Below are 14,978 nucleotides of genomic sequence, written 5' to 3' on the forward strand. Positions count from 1 at the left end.
AAAGCCTTCCAGCCTTTTCTCTATGAAAACACACACACACACACACACACATGCACACAGACACACACACACTTCTTCCTTTAAAAATGCCATATATGGCTGGCTACCGTAGTGAGGGGATGTCAGTTAAAATTAAGGGCAGGGCACGGTGGCTTCACGCTTGTAATCCCAGCACATTTTGCAAGGCCAAGGTGGGAGGACTGCTTGAGCCTAACTAAGAGTTTGAGACCCGCCCGAGCAACACAGCGGGACCCTGTCTCTACAAAAATAAAAAAATTAGCTGGGCCTGGTGGCGTGCACCTGTAGAGCCAGCTACTTGGGAGGCTGGGGTGAGGGGATTGCTTGAGCCCGGGAGATGGAGGTGGCAGTGAGCTGAGATTGCGCCACTGCACTCCAGCCTGGGTGACAGAGTGAGACCTTGCCTCAAACAAACAAACAAACAAATAAAATAAATAAATAAATAAAATAAAATGCCATATATGATTTCTCGCTTTAAAAAACTGAGACCATCCTATATTTATAATTTTTAGATTACAATGTCCTTTGTCACTTATATATCAGCACATTTTCCTATATCATTAAATATTCTTCTAAACATAATTTTCAGTGCTACATAGTATTTTTCTATATGACTGTGCCATAACTTAATTCCCCACTGTTAAAAATTTAAGGATATTTCAACTATTTGCTTTATAAAGTTGTGTTAAAAACCTTTGATGTGTATCTAATTTCTTCTCTTAGAAATGATATATGTAATTTGAATTTTAATAAATTTAGGAATATATAGAACATAAAAATTTCATAAGGTATTAAAACTTATAGAATGAATCCTCAATTATTACACATTTTGGCTATATTATTGTTACAAAAAATGTTTGTGTATAAAATTGTGTCATACTTCTTAGGACAAATTTTTAGAAATAGAATTGCAGGGTTAGAGAATACGCACATTTTTGAGACTTAGCAAAATATTGCCAATTTTAAACTCGGCTAATTAAAACAAACTGGTCTATAGTGGTATCTCTGAAAGTATTTCAGACAACATAGGTGCTTAATAAACATTTTCTCGAATAATAAACAAGCTATTCATTATTTTCCTAATAGTATCTATAAATCTGTATGTAATCTCTGTATTCTTAGGTACAGGAGAATAACAGTCACAGATTTCAGAGTCACAGATTTTACCTGAAAATCATAATTTTTCCAATATAATTTCAATATGCTTTCAGATGTCAGACATCTGGGTGAATTTGAAAACCTGTGTATTTTGAGCACAATTATACTCCTTAAAAGAAACAACACATGTAAGGTGTGATGACTCCAATGCAAAGGATGTGTCGAGGAGCACACCCGAGCTCGGCACCCAATGCTAAGCATTTGTGGCAGTACTTTCTTATAAATGATGTCAAATTCTCATCCCCAGAAGACAGACTTCATTTCATATGCAAATAACCACACGTTACTCAGAGCCAATTTTATAACTCAGGTGTAAGAAGTTGAGAATAATGCAATGTTTTCAAGTAATGAATTTGATTTTTCTTATTTCAAGAGATGAGTTTTCAAATGGTTTGAGACCGGAAGCATCACTGGAATAAATATATTTATTTAGGTTAATCCATTTGAAATTGCTGCTTCTGTAAGTTATTAAAAAGGTGGAAAATCAGTACTTTCTTATGGTTCAACTTAACGTATGTTCTCTAGACGACTATTTTGAAGAGTAAAACACGGGGTTAACAAAGAACCTTTACTTATTTTCATAATATCTGATGATGGCTTTCCTTAAAAATGTAAGCTAGTAAATCAGGTCAAAGGCATTACAGAGCCAGAACAAAGTTAGGGCTAAACTATAAAGCACTGGCAGCTTTTTCTGAGCCATGTGTAATTGGAAAGTTGTCTGTTTTTAATAATTATTGAACCTGTCTGGGAGAAGCTTGGTTGGCTACTCCAGTTTAAAAGAAAAATAAAATAGCAGTAGGAAGCAGCTGAGCAGCTGGGAAATGAAAAGGGAGTCACCCTGCAGCTGGGCAAACAGCAAAAGGTCAACGAATCTACACACACCTTGCATTTCTTTCTAGGCTAGGCTCTGTTATTCCCTGTCTGAAGCAAACCCACACACTATTATATTTGGGTCTTGGTTCCAGTTACATCTTAAAATGACAGGGTGTACACACACACGCACACAGGAGTTGCTCAGCTGTCTGTATTCTTGCTAACAGGAAGAAGGAAATGAGACCATGTGACTCTCATTACACCTGGATGAAAAGGCACCTCAGGCCACCCTGAGAATCTGAGAAATATTTCTTTTAAATATATTATCGCAAAGAAAAAACCTGAACTTCTGACTCTTGCTTGACTTGGACACTGAGGACTAGTATAAACAGGTAGTTTGCACAAAATAAGCCTTAGTATAAGAGAAAGGATATTGCGCTGACTGCCAGCAGGGTGTTCCTTATTGACTAGTATGGGTTAAAAGGAAAACATCTGAGTCTGACCTAACGCTGGAGAGAAAAGAGTGTATCTCATCATAATGTGGTTCAGCACAATCGCTGAGGATTCTCTACCTAGTTCAGTGGTAATTTCTGGAAAGCAAATTTCTTTTTTGAGTCTTCCAATTTGATTCAGGGTTTCCACTATTCACTAAAATGTTAACAATGAATGAATTTTAAAAGTTGGGGAGATAAACGCTGAAAGCTTTTCAAGAACTCTAATTGCAGATAATGAATGTGAGTACAAATTAATGCGAGTACAAACTGCAATATTTAAAATGTAAGCTGTTGACAGAAGTCAAATGTATTTTGTATTTAAAATAACAGACAGTTCTCTTTCTTTTTCAGAGAAGTAAAGGAAAGCTTTTATTTTTTACAGGTGCATTTTGAATACATACTGCAAAGAAAATAACAGCTTCTCCAACAGCTTAATGCAAACACAAGCCTTTGCATACCAAATGACCTGACAGGCATATAGCCACGTAAATGTACTCCCATAGCATATTTTCCTGTTTGAATTCTTCTCTACTAAAACTTCATGCATAATTCTCCGTTCAATACACCTAATTTATCTTTCTTGCTCCATTTTTCCTCAACTGCTGAAAAAACAGTCAAGTAGAAAATGACCTACATCATGAATTTCCTTAGGAGATTGGGATATCCTATATGATAACTTGCACAGAAGTTAATATTTTTTTCTTATTGACACACCCATATTATGTATCTGACACTACTCACATAGTTTAAATCAAAATAATAAAAATACCTGTAGCAAATTTAATACTTTGTGTTAAGAAATCACTATATAGCTGAAAACTATATGTGTTGGAGAAGATCAATAGATTAATGCTATAGTTTCTATTTTTTGAGTACTGGCTCGAAAGTTAGAAGACATGGATCCCAGGAATGGATCTATAATTACTATGTGTGCGGAAATTATTTAATGCCTCTGATTACTTTACAAGGTCATCATGGATGCCAAATTGTGTGTCCCTGTGTGTGTGTGTTTTTAAATTTAAATTTTATTGAGTATTTACTGTAAATATCTATGTACACAATACATACAGTACCACTAATACAGATATGTACATATATATGTATAATTTACTTTAGCAAGCATTATATAATGCTTACTATGTGCTAGATATAGTATTTTCAACATTTTACAAATAACATATTTAATCCTTCTAGCAACTCTTATGAGGTAGGTACCTTTATTCTTCCCTTTATGCTGATGACAAAACTGAGGCATAGAGAGGTTACATAACTTGTCCCAGGTCACACAGCTGGTAGAGCAATGGTGGGAACCCAGACAGCCTGGCTTCAGATGAGGTGTTTTGGACTGCTATGCCATAATCTTTGGAAAGTCTAAAGTGTTGTACAATTGAAAGGCCTCTTTATCTAAGGGATACAGTCACTCTTAGTTCTATGTAGGAATGGAGGAAAAGAGGGGATGAAGATATTTATGTATTCAACATGCACTTGGTGCTTACCACCCATAACCCACTGATGGGTGTAAAAAGAAATACTTGGTTTCCATCTTCTAAAAGTTTAAACTTTTGGAGACTAAAAAATGGGCCTTTGATGTTCTGATGGGCACAGATTAAGGGAGGGCATGCAGACTGGAAAGATGGTACACGCAAAGTTCTAATAAGGCAGGGATGCAGGAAAGTGCACAGGTGAGTTGGGCATGAGCAGACCAAGATGGCAGAGAAGGGGTCCAGGGAAGAACTTGGAAAGTAGATGGTTGGGTAACAAGCTGAAGGATAAGATTAGATAAGTTGGCATGGGCCAGAGAGTCTTGAAACCCCCACTAAGAAGGGCATAATGTATTCTATAGGTGTTGGTGAATCCATAGTGTTGCATACAATATGGTCAAAGCAGTGTCTTAATAATAATGTGGTAGAGATATGCAGACTGGCCTGGAGTGACTTCGTTTAGTATGAAGGAAGAGGGAATGGACAATAAGAAAAAGAATCCACGATGACAGTTATAGGGCCTTTTCCCTGTTACCATGCTCTTCGACCTTTTCTTAAACTTGACATGATTCCCTCTACCATGGAGTTCAATGCTATTAGATTGGTCCCAACACCCATCCAAGCAGCAATTTGTGTACCACTCTGAGTCAGTCACTTACAGCTCCCTCCCCAGAATTTATGCATTCCTGCCTCTGCAGCTTCTCCCAAGCAAGTCCCTGAGCTGCCATCCCCCACCAGCGCCTCCTCCTTTTGACATTTGACCCATTCTCCACGGCAAGCTTAAATCTCACCTATGGCTAAGTGTTCCCTGGCTTCTCAGCCAGAGGGATCTTATTCTTCGGACTGTCAAGACAAGTATTGTCTTTCAAGACAGCTCTTCATTCAGACTCTTCAGCACACAGCACTTTAGCTATATGTCACAGATCTCTGTGTACCACCCAGATTGTGGACTGTCCTGTAAGAATGGCAAGGGTACCAGTCATGTTTATGTACCTTCAGATTCTTAAAACTGTCTCATATACAGTATGAGTAAAATAGGTGACAATCAAATGAAGGATAAGAACCCATTTTATAGGAAGCTTGCCCATTCATTTATTCACTTAACAAATATTTATTAAACATCTACAATGCACCTGGCATTGTTCTTTTCTATTCCCGGCTTCCAAAATAGCACTAGCAATAAATACCTGGGATTGGACTAATGGGATGACAAATAGTTCTAAGTCATTTGTGAAATATGGTTAGTGTTGGAATTTATGGCCTCTCAGAAAAGAAATGATGTGGTGGTTTAGCAGGGAAGGGAGATGAAAAACAGTATATTAGGGACAATATTTCCTAACTCTATATAGCCTGCTGCTTCACTAAATCCATTAATCACTAAAAGCTCTTCTGAGAAACTACATTCTTTGGGTTTCTTATCAACTACCTAAGATAAAGATCTATTTTCTACAATCAATACATAAGAGGACTCTAACTGTAGCTGAATTTCTGCAAGTGCCAGACTAACCAAACTACTGGGATAGTACCACAGCCTTGGAAGCCCAAGCCCATTGTTTCCCAGGAAACTCTCAGGTGCGTCGGGAAAGCAGGGCCACCAGGGCCACCTTGAGCTGAACCCCAGGAACCTAACACAGCCACAGTACCTCCCTCCAGATTATAGCCTCTCCTTGGGCAAGCTGTCTCTCTAGTGGCTTGAAACAGTGGTAGTGGGCAGGAATTCTCTCAAAAAGAGCACTCAGGACACTGTGTGCCATGATCTTTACATCTGCAATCTCCAGTCTTCTTGCTCTTTAGTATACCTGGCCAAACCTGCTGATGAACACAGACTCTGGAACCAAGAAGACCTGGATTTGAGTTCCAGTGTCACCATTTCTTAAGTGGGCAAGTTTCCTAATGTCCCTGAGCTCCAGTTCCTCCAAGGTAAAATGGGGATGAAATGACAGAATGTAAGCACACAGCACGGTGGCTAGTTATGATTCCTGACAGTGTCTAAGGTATGATGTAGAAGTAACAGTGCAAGCTTTGGGCCTTCATAGGCAGGCTCTAAGCAGACAGGTGCAGGCCACTGTCTCCCAAAGCAGCAGAGAGAACTGAGGTACAATAAAAGCAGACCAACAGATGCCTTTTTGCTATTTCATGTTGAGAACTGGGCTAGCCCAAACCTCATAAAAACTAAAATAATGTATCAGGGAGGATGGTCTTGGAGGCGACTGCAAAGACACTTACATGTTTATAAAACACTCCTGAATTCACACTTTGGAAATGCTTTTGGCCTATCTACACACACCTCTTATAATTAGCACCTTTTTCAATGTATGGTGACAGTAACCCTAAAATCAGGCAGACATTAGCCCGGGTTTCAGGGTGCAATGTATACTGATTTTATTTATTCATCCACCAAACAGCTACTGAGTGTCGGAATACCAGGCACTGTGCTAGGCCTTCAGACTAGAGATGAAAGACATAATCTCTCCCCAGTAGGGATGACACAAAGTCCAGCCTACTCTTACTGCACTACAAACAGGAAGTGGATATATGCAGAGATGGGATAGGGGCAGTTGCTGGACTTCAGGGAAGGCTGAGTAGGTAGGGAAAAATTCCCAGGCTTCTTTGTAATCAGCTTATATTTAAGTCCGGAAGCCCATTAGGGAGAGAAAAAATGGATAATATATTTCATTTACATAAAGGATGTAAAGGCATGAGAAGCCAGCCCTTAACATATACCTACAATGGATGTCTCTGTTTCTCAGTTTCCATCCCATCCCCATCTCCCACTTAAGGCCTGCAAGTGACACTAGAAAGTTTTTTTTTTTTCTTGTTCCCAGCATCGGGGCTGAAAGAGTTGCTGATCCCTGAGGTCACAAGTGGTCAGCAGGACTGTTATAATGATAAACTTTCACAAACCCACCTTCTCTCCCTGGGTTAATATGGCTCTTCATAAATCAGTGAAAGCAAAGTTTACAAAACTTCAATTATACTTGCAAAGTAGCATTTACAGGACAATTCACTTTGAGAAGTAGCATACTCATGGTTAAGAGCTCAGACTCATGAGACAGACTGCCTGGGTTCAAATCCTGCCTCTGCCCTTACTTGCTGTGAGGTCTTTGGCAAGTAACCTAACCTTTCTGTGCTTCAATTTTCTTACTGTAAAATCAGAATTACAATATTACTCACTGCCTAAGGTAGCGGGGAGGATAAAATGTGTTAACACATATGAAGAGCACAGAAGAAAGAGGCTGACATGTAAGTGCACAATAAATGTCAGCTATTGATATTTGAAAAGAATGCCATTAAATAATTCATTTTAATAACAGGTAATAATTTTTCCATGATTGGAGGGATTGTTGTTTCTAATAGAGGTAAAAGTTAGAAAATCAGTAATATTTCCATTTATATATTACTCTGCTCTTGCATTGCTATAGAGAACCACCTGAGACTGGGTAATTTATAAAGAAAAAGGGATTAATTGACTCACAGTTCTACAGGCTGCATAGGAAGCATGGCTGGGGAGGCCTCAGGAAACCTACAATCATGGTGGAAGGTGAAGGGGAAGCAGGCATGTCTTATGTGTCCAGCGAAGGAGGAATAGGGCAAAGTGGGAGGTGCTATACACTTTTAAACAAGCAGATCTTGTGAGAACTCTATCATGAGACAGCACCACCCCCATGATCCAATCACCTTCCACCAGGTCCCACCTCCAACACTGAGTATTACAATGCAACATGAGATTTGGGTGGGGACACAGAGCCAAACCATATCAGTACATATGTTAAAAATTTTAGCAAAGCTCTATTGACTGATTGATTGAGACAGAGTCTCACTCTGTCACCAGGGTGGAATGCAGTGGCGTGATCTCGGCTCACTGCAACCTCCGCCACTTCCCCACACCAGGTTCAAGTAATTCTCCTGCCTCAGCCTCCCGAGTAGCTGGGATTACTGGCGCCTGCCACTGTGACTGGCTAATTCTTGTATGTTTAGTAGAGACGGGGTTTTACCGTCTTGGTCAGGCTGGTCTCGAACTCCTGACCTTGTGATCCACCCGCCTCGGCCTCCCAAAGTGCTGGGATTACAGGCGTGAGCCATTGCACCCAGTCTTAATTATTTATTATTTTTTTGAGATGGAGTCTTGCTCTGTAACCCAGGCTGGAGTGTAATGGCACAAGCTCAGTCCACTGCAACCTCCACCTTTTGGGTTCAAGCAATTCCCCTGCCTCAGCCTCCAGAGTAGCTGGGATAACAGGCACTCTCCACTACGCTGGACTAATTTTTGTATTTTTAGTAGAGATGGGGTTTCACCATGTTGACCAGGCTGGTCTTGAACTCCTGACCTCAGGTGATCCACCACCCCCAACAGCCTGTCAAAGTGCTGGGATTCCAGGCGTGAGCCACTGCACTTGGCCACAAAACTCTTTAGAATGAGCAAACAGACCAAGGTGAACAATTAAATAGCATGAGATAATGGTCTTTTTATCAAAGCAAACTTGAGATACATTGTGACTCCATTGAAATGAAATCAGCATAACAGTCTGAATTTATCATCAAATTATATTTATAATCCAAACAAATGCTTTGAACAAAAGGCACTGTCTACGACACTGCACCCTGCTGGCTAGGGACTGCCAAGTAACCAAGTGACAGGGCAAAAGAGATACGGAGACTAAGCAAAACAAAGGGAAAAATAGAGACCACATATGCAAAGGGAAGAAATAAGGCTAAGAAAAATCACAGAAATAATCAGCTTCTGTTCAGTGTAGTGTTAACACTTTTGTTTCTGGAGTAATCATACAGAGTAGCATTTTTTTTCCTTTTTGGGGACTTAAAAATATTTTTATTTGTAATTGACACATAAAAATTGTACATATTTATGGGGTACAATGTGATGTTTCCCTCTATGCATACTTTGCATAATGACAAAAAATGACTAAAAAAGTAATGTAGATAAAATGTCTGATACAAAAATTACATGAATATTATATGAAAATATGTACATTGCTAAAAAGTAAAAGCACTAATACTCATACATTCAGATGGGTCAATTAATGCAGCAGAAAATTCACAGACAGGCTAAAGAAATGTTTGAAATGTGCTCAATATCAATAATAAGTGAAGAAACATGAGGCAGATTTTTTTTTTTTTTTTTTTTTGCTTTGAAAGTTCATGTCACTTGTTTGTAATAGGAAATCACGTCATCCAGAATTTCAAAAGTGACTGTGAGGGCTTGTGGTAGGTTGTCGGGGGCAGGAGTGGGTGACGAATGTGCAGAGCTAGGTCTGTGGCTCTGGTCAGGGCACTGCCCTGGGTCACTCTGTGCTGGCCCAGGCCTGCTGCATGCCTGGCTGCTGGATAAACCAGTTCTCTTCTGATCCACAAAGCAGTCCGATGGTGGGGCAAACTCAGGATCTCTCTTAATCTGGAGATCTGACTGATGAAGCAGAATTTTTAACTATTTATAAAAAAATGGAAGTATCTTATACTGCCATTGACACAGCCAGGTGGGAGGCGGGTCACTGGAGAAACGCCAACTGGCCTGCTCACAGGGTGAAGCCTCGGGAAGTTTAGGCCCTTTGCAGTGGGAAGGAGCTGGTCCCTCCTCTTCCTGTATAGAACCCGAGATTCAATCTTCCAGTGGGGGAAGCACTGGAGCATGGGACACTGGCTTATGCAGAGTTTCTGTTTTCCCCTTTTCTTCCTTTCCACCAAATAAAACCCTGTCTTACCATTCAAATTGTCTATGAGTCTAAATTTTTCATGGCCATGGGACAAAGAACCCTGTCTTTAGCTGAACTAAGGAAAAGTCCTGCAACACCATAGCATATTGAGATTTTGCCCCTAATAAATTTACAGAGTAGCATTTTTAATGGAGAGGTGTATGAACAACAAACCTGGATTTTGGTCCTGGCTTTGCTGCAAAATAACTCTGTAATCTCAGCCTTTCTGGTCCTCAGCATAAGCCTCATCTATTAGAGATGACAACATGACAACATGAGGTCTCTCCACAGGATCAAAATTAGGGAGACAATCAAATCTAACTTTATACCTCAGGCACTTTGAAAAGTGTAGGATGAAAGACAAAGTACAAAGTAGAGGCGTGATCATAGAAGGAAAAATTGATCGCATAACTTCTGGGTGCAAAAGGCTTCCTTTCAAGAGAATTTTAATATATCCTTTAAAAGGAGAATATCTGATGAAGCTCAGAGGAAACAGTGTAGGATGACATTTAGGAGTAGTATATGAAAGCAGTGTCCATACTGTTATTCCAGTTTTTATTTTCTGTTGGAGCCTTCAGTTGCCATGCAGAGACTGTGTGACTCTAGGGCAAGATTTATCTAACTCCTACAAAGGAGGTGGTTGGTTTATGTGCCCTCTCAGGCCTTTTCTAACTCTAAAATTCTACTGATATCGAATCCATGATTTCAAATATTAATCTCATAATAATTAAAATAATTTATTATTTGGGGAAACATACATAACATACTTCTCAGTGTCAGGGTAGACAGCAGATAATTTTTTTTTTTTTTGAGACAGAGTCTCGCTCTGTTTCTCAGGCTGGAGTGCAGTGGTGTGATCTCGGCTCACTGCAACCTCCTCCTCCCAGGCTCAAGTGATTCTCCTGACTCAACCTGCCAAGTAGTTGGGATTACAGGCGTTGCCACCACACCCGGCTAATTTTTATATTTTTAGTAGAGACAGGATTTCACCATGTTGGCCAGGCTGGTCTTGCACTCCTGATCTCAAGTGATCTACCACCTTGGCCTCCCAAAGTGCTGGGATTACAGGCGTGAGCCACTGTGCCCAACTGGCAGGTAAATTTTAACCAAAAGAAAAAGCCAGTGTAACAACAAATTATACTAATTATCTCCTTCTGGTTCTGTTGACTTGAGACAGCAAGGAGTCCACCGTGCTATGCCAGGGATATAAGATTCCTCCTGGAATTCTCCATGGGCTCCGAGGCCATAACTCATCTGCTTTGCTGTACAGAAATTATCTAGAAACGAACAATGCCCCTACAGTCTGTCTAGCACACTGTTAAATTGATGAAACTTACACAGGGATATCTATTACTCGTGACTTTAATTAGCTCCCAAACTGATTATTGATCAATCATCAAGTGCTCATTAAGGAGGAAAACCCAAGAGCTATTTGATAGGCGTGGGCGGGCTGACATACTTAACAGATATGCTACATGCTTCTATTTTTGATGGTTACATTTAAGTTAAATCAGGGCATTAGTCATCTTTTTCAAAATGCTAAATATAACCATGATTTTTAAATGTTAACATAAATTACAATTAGTTTCATGAGATTTTGGTACTTTAATAAAACTAATGAAAAAGGATCAACTTACCCCAAAGAAGATAAATTGTTTGATGCTTTATTAAAAAGAAAATGTTTCTATTTGTAATGAAAGTGAAGTGTACTTATAAATCTTAATCTGCCCTTGCTCTTTCCAGCAGTTATTGGAGGCAGGTTCTAATTTAAGTCTTTGAGTCATAGACGGGGTTATTGGTTTTGTTTATCTCTAAGGAACTCTTAATCAACATTCATATTCAGCAAAAATTTCTCAAGCCCTCTACTATGTACAACAGATAGGCCTTGTCTTGACTTAATTAATGTTCTATTACTAGAAATCCAATTATGTTTTCTTCTTTATTGATTTATGCTAGTTCATTAGTTCATAATTTTTTATAAACATAATTATCAATTTGGTGTTATACTACAGTATCTGCCCACTTCACAATTATCAGAGATTTCGACATGAAATAAATGGTATTTTATCCAATAAATTCTAATTTAGCAAAAGATTCTTTTCCTTTCTTTTCTCTTGAGTACTCACTGTAGTGGGGTAAGAGAGAATGGTAAGGAAATGGGATTTTAAGATATCTCAGTTTAATGCTTTATTTATTTATTTATTTATTTATTTTTTGAGACGGAGTCTTGCTCTATGGCCCAGGACAGAGCGCAGTGGCAAGATCTTGGTTCACTGCAACCTCCACCTCCTGGGTTCAGGTGATTCTCCTGCCTCAGCCTCCCTAGTAGCTGGGATTACAGGCATGAGCCACCATGCCCAGCTAATTTTTGTATTTTTAGTGGAGACGGGGTTTCACCATGTTGGCCAGGCTGGTCTCGAACTCCCGACCTCAAGTGATCCACCTGCCTTGGTCTTCCAAAGTGCTGGGATTACAAGCGTGAGTCACCTTCCCTGGCCTGCTTCATTTATTTTTATATCAATGATTTGCTAACACTCTGGCAATATCAGAGTGTATGGAGCTCCCTGCAGAGGCAATGTTTCACACACCTGTGCTTTCCCTCACACACTCCCCTCTTTTTGGAATGCTTTTCCCATCCATCCTTTATCACTAAATTCAGGTGTCAGCTTCTTCAGGAAGTCTCCTGAGTGGCTCCATGCTTGCCCAGAGCCATAGAGATCTCTATCTAGTCTGGTGCCCAACACTGTACATGGACATATCTCACTAGTCTAGCTCCCTGATGACAGGGCTGTGTGTTATTCAGCCATGCTCAGGACTTGCATTATTTGTTGAAAGACCCCACCCCCAGCCATTCGGTGTTTAAGACTTGGATGCAATAGAAATAATCCTATAACAATTTCAGAGCAGAAGCAACAATGCTTTTAGTACTTTCCATTTATCTGGTTTAGAGACACGACACAAATTCTGAGATTTGGGACAAATGTGGAGTAACTGTATTCCACAAATTCTAAGACTGTAAAGTCATAGCCCCTCTCTCCATACTTGCTGGCCACCTGGAAAAGAAGAGAGGAGCACTCTTCTAAAAGAGAGCCCATTCCATTTCTGAACAGCTATAATGGTTCATCCCAGGAATCAGAATGCTTGGGTTCAAATACTAGTTTTGTCGTATACCATGTTCCTTGCTTTACTCACCTCTAAATTGGGAATAAGAATATTACCTGTAAGGTTGGAAAAATGAATACAAAAAAATGAATAAATGAATACATGTCAAGCCCTTGCAGTGATCACTGGCACACAGTGAATGCTTCATGAATGCAACACAATTAATAAAGTACCCCACTCTTCTATCATATCTGCTATGTTCTGAACATTTGTGTCCACCACAACTTCATATGTTGAAATCCTAACTCCTCAAGGTGATGACGGGATTAGGGGGACATAACTGGGGTGATTAGTCATGGGAGCAGAGCACTCATGAATGCAACTAGTACACTTACAAAAGAGGTGTGGAGAAAGTAAATTGCTGGGCGGAGCAAGATGGCCGAATAGGAACAGTTCCAGTCTCCAACTCCCAGCGCGAGCGACACAGAAGACCGGTGATTTCTGCATTTTCAACTGAGGTACTGGGGTCATCTCACTAGGGAGTGCCGGACAATCGGTGCGGGTCAGCTGCTGCAGCCTGACCAGCGTGAGCTGAAGCAGGGCGAGGCATCGCCTCACCTGGAAGCGCAAGGGGGAAGGAAATCCATTTTCCTAGCCAGGGGAACTGAGACACACAACACCTGGAAAATCGGGTAACTCCCACCCCAATACTGCGCTTTAAGCAAACAGGCACACCAGGAGAATATATCCCACACCTGGCCAGGAGGGTCCCACGCCCACGGAGCCTCCCTCACTGCTAACACAGCAGTCTGCCACGATCTATCCGCAAGGCAGCAGCGAGGCTGGGGGAGGGGCGCCCGCCATTGCTGAGGCTTAAGTAGGTAAACAAAGCCGCTGGGAAACTCGAACTGGGTGGAGCTCACAGCAGCTCAAAGAAGCCTGCCTGTCTCTGTAGACTCCACCTCTGGGGACAGCGCACAGCTGAAGTCCAATAGGGGAAGCAGCGGGGGCCGGTGCAGACGCGAACGACTCTGTCTGACAGCTTTGGGGAGAGCCGCGGATCTCCCAATGCGGAGGTTGAGATCTGAGAATGGACAGACTGCCTGCTCAGGTGGGTCCCTGACCCCTGAGTAGCCTAGCTGGGAGACATCCCCCACTAGGGGCAGTCTGACACCCCACACATCACAGGATGGAGTCACCCCTGAGAGGAAACTTCCAAAGGAAGAATCAGACAGGTACACTCGCTGTTCAGCAATATTCTATCTTCGGCAACCTCTGCTGCTGATACCCAGGCAAACAGGGTCTGGAGTGGACCTCAAGCAATCTCCAACAGACCAACAGACAGTCCTTCTGACTGTCAGACGGAAAACTATCAAACAGGAAGGACACCTATACCAAAACCCCATCAGTACGTCACCATCATCAAAGACCAGAGACAGATAAAACCACAAAGATGGGGAAGAAGCAGGGCAGAAAAGCTGGAAATTCAAAAAATAAGAGTGCATCTCCCCCTGCAAAGGAGCGCAGCCCATCGCCAGCAACGGATCAAAGCTGGTCAGAGAATGACTTTGACGAGATGAGAGAAGAAGGCTTCAGTCCATCAAACTTCTCAGAGCTAAAGGAGGAATTACGTACCCAGCGCAAAGAAACTAAAAATCTTGAAAAAAGAGTGGAAGAACTGACAGCTAGACTAATTAATGCAGAGAAGGTCATAAACGAAATGACAGAGATGAAAACCATGACACGAGAAATATGTGACAAATGCACAAGCTTCAGTAACCGACTTGATCAACTGGAAGAAAGAGTATCAGCGATTGAGGATCAAATGAATGAAATGAAGCGAGAAGAGAAACCAAAAGAAAAAAGAAGAAAAAGAAATGAACAAAGCCTGCAAGAAGTATGGGATTATGTAAAAAGACCAAATCTACGTCTGATTGGGGTGCCTGAAAGTGAGGGGGAAAATGGAACCAAGCTGGAAAACACTCTTCAGGATATCATCCAGGAGAACTTCCCCAACCTAGTAGGGCAGGCCAACATTCAAATTCAGGAAATACAGAGAACGCCACAAAGATACTCCTCCAGAAGAGCAACTCCAAGACACATAATTGCCAGATTCACCAAAGTTGAAATGAAGGAAAAAATCTTAAGGGCAGCCAGAGAGAAAGGTCGGGTTACCCACAAAGGGAAGCCCATCAGACTAACAG

General features: G+C 41.0%; 1 protein-coding gene across 2 annotated transcripts in view; it reads right to left on the bottom strand.

Annotated features, from left to right (window-relative positions):
* The window catches only part of SRGAP1 (SLIT-ROBO Rho GTPase activating protein 1), a 326,848-nt gene that overhangs the window by 114,861 nt on the left and 197,009 nt on the right, over positions 1-14,978 (bottom strand). The gene's annotated exons all lie outside the window — the stretch shown is intronic.

Source organism: Trachypithecus francoisi, unplaced genomic scaffold (genome assembly GCF_009764315.1).
Source record: "Trachypithecus francoisi isolate TF-2019V2 unplaced genomic scaffold, Tfra_2.0 Lachesis_group11, whole genome shotgun sequence".
Taxonomy (NCBI): Eukaryota; Metazoa; Chordata; class Mammalia; order Primates; family Cercopithecidae; genus Trachypithecus; species Trachypithecus francoisi.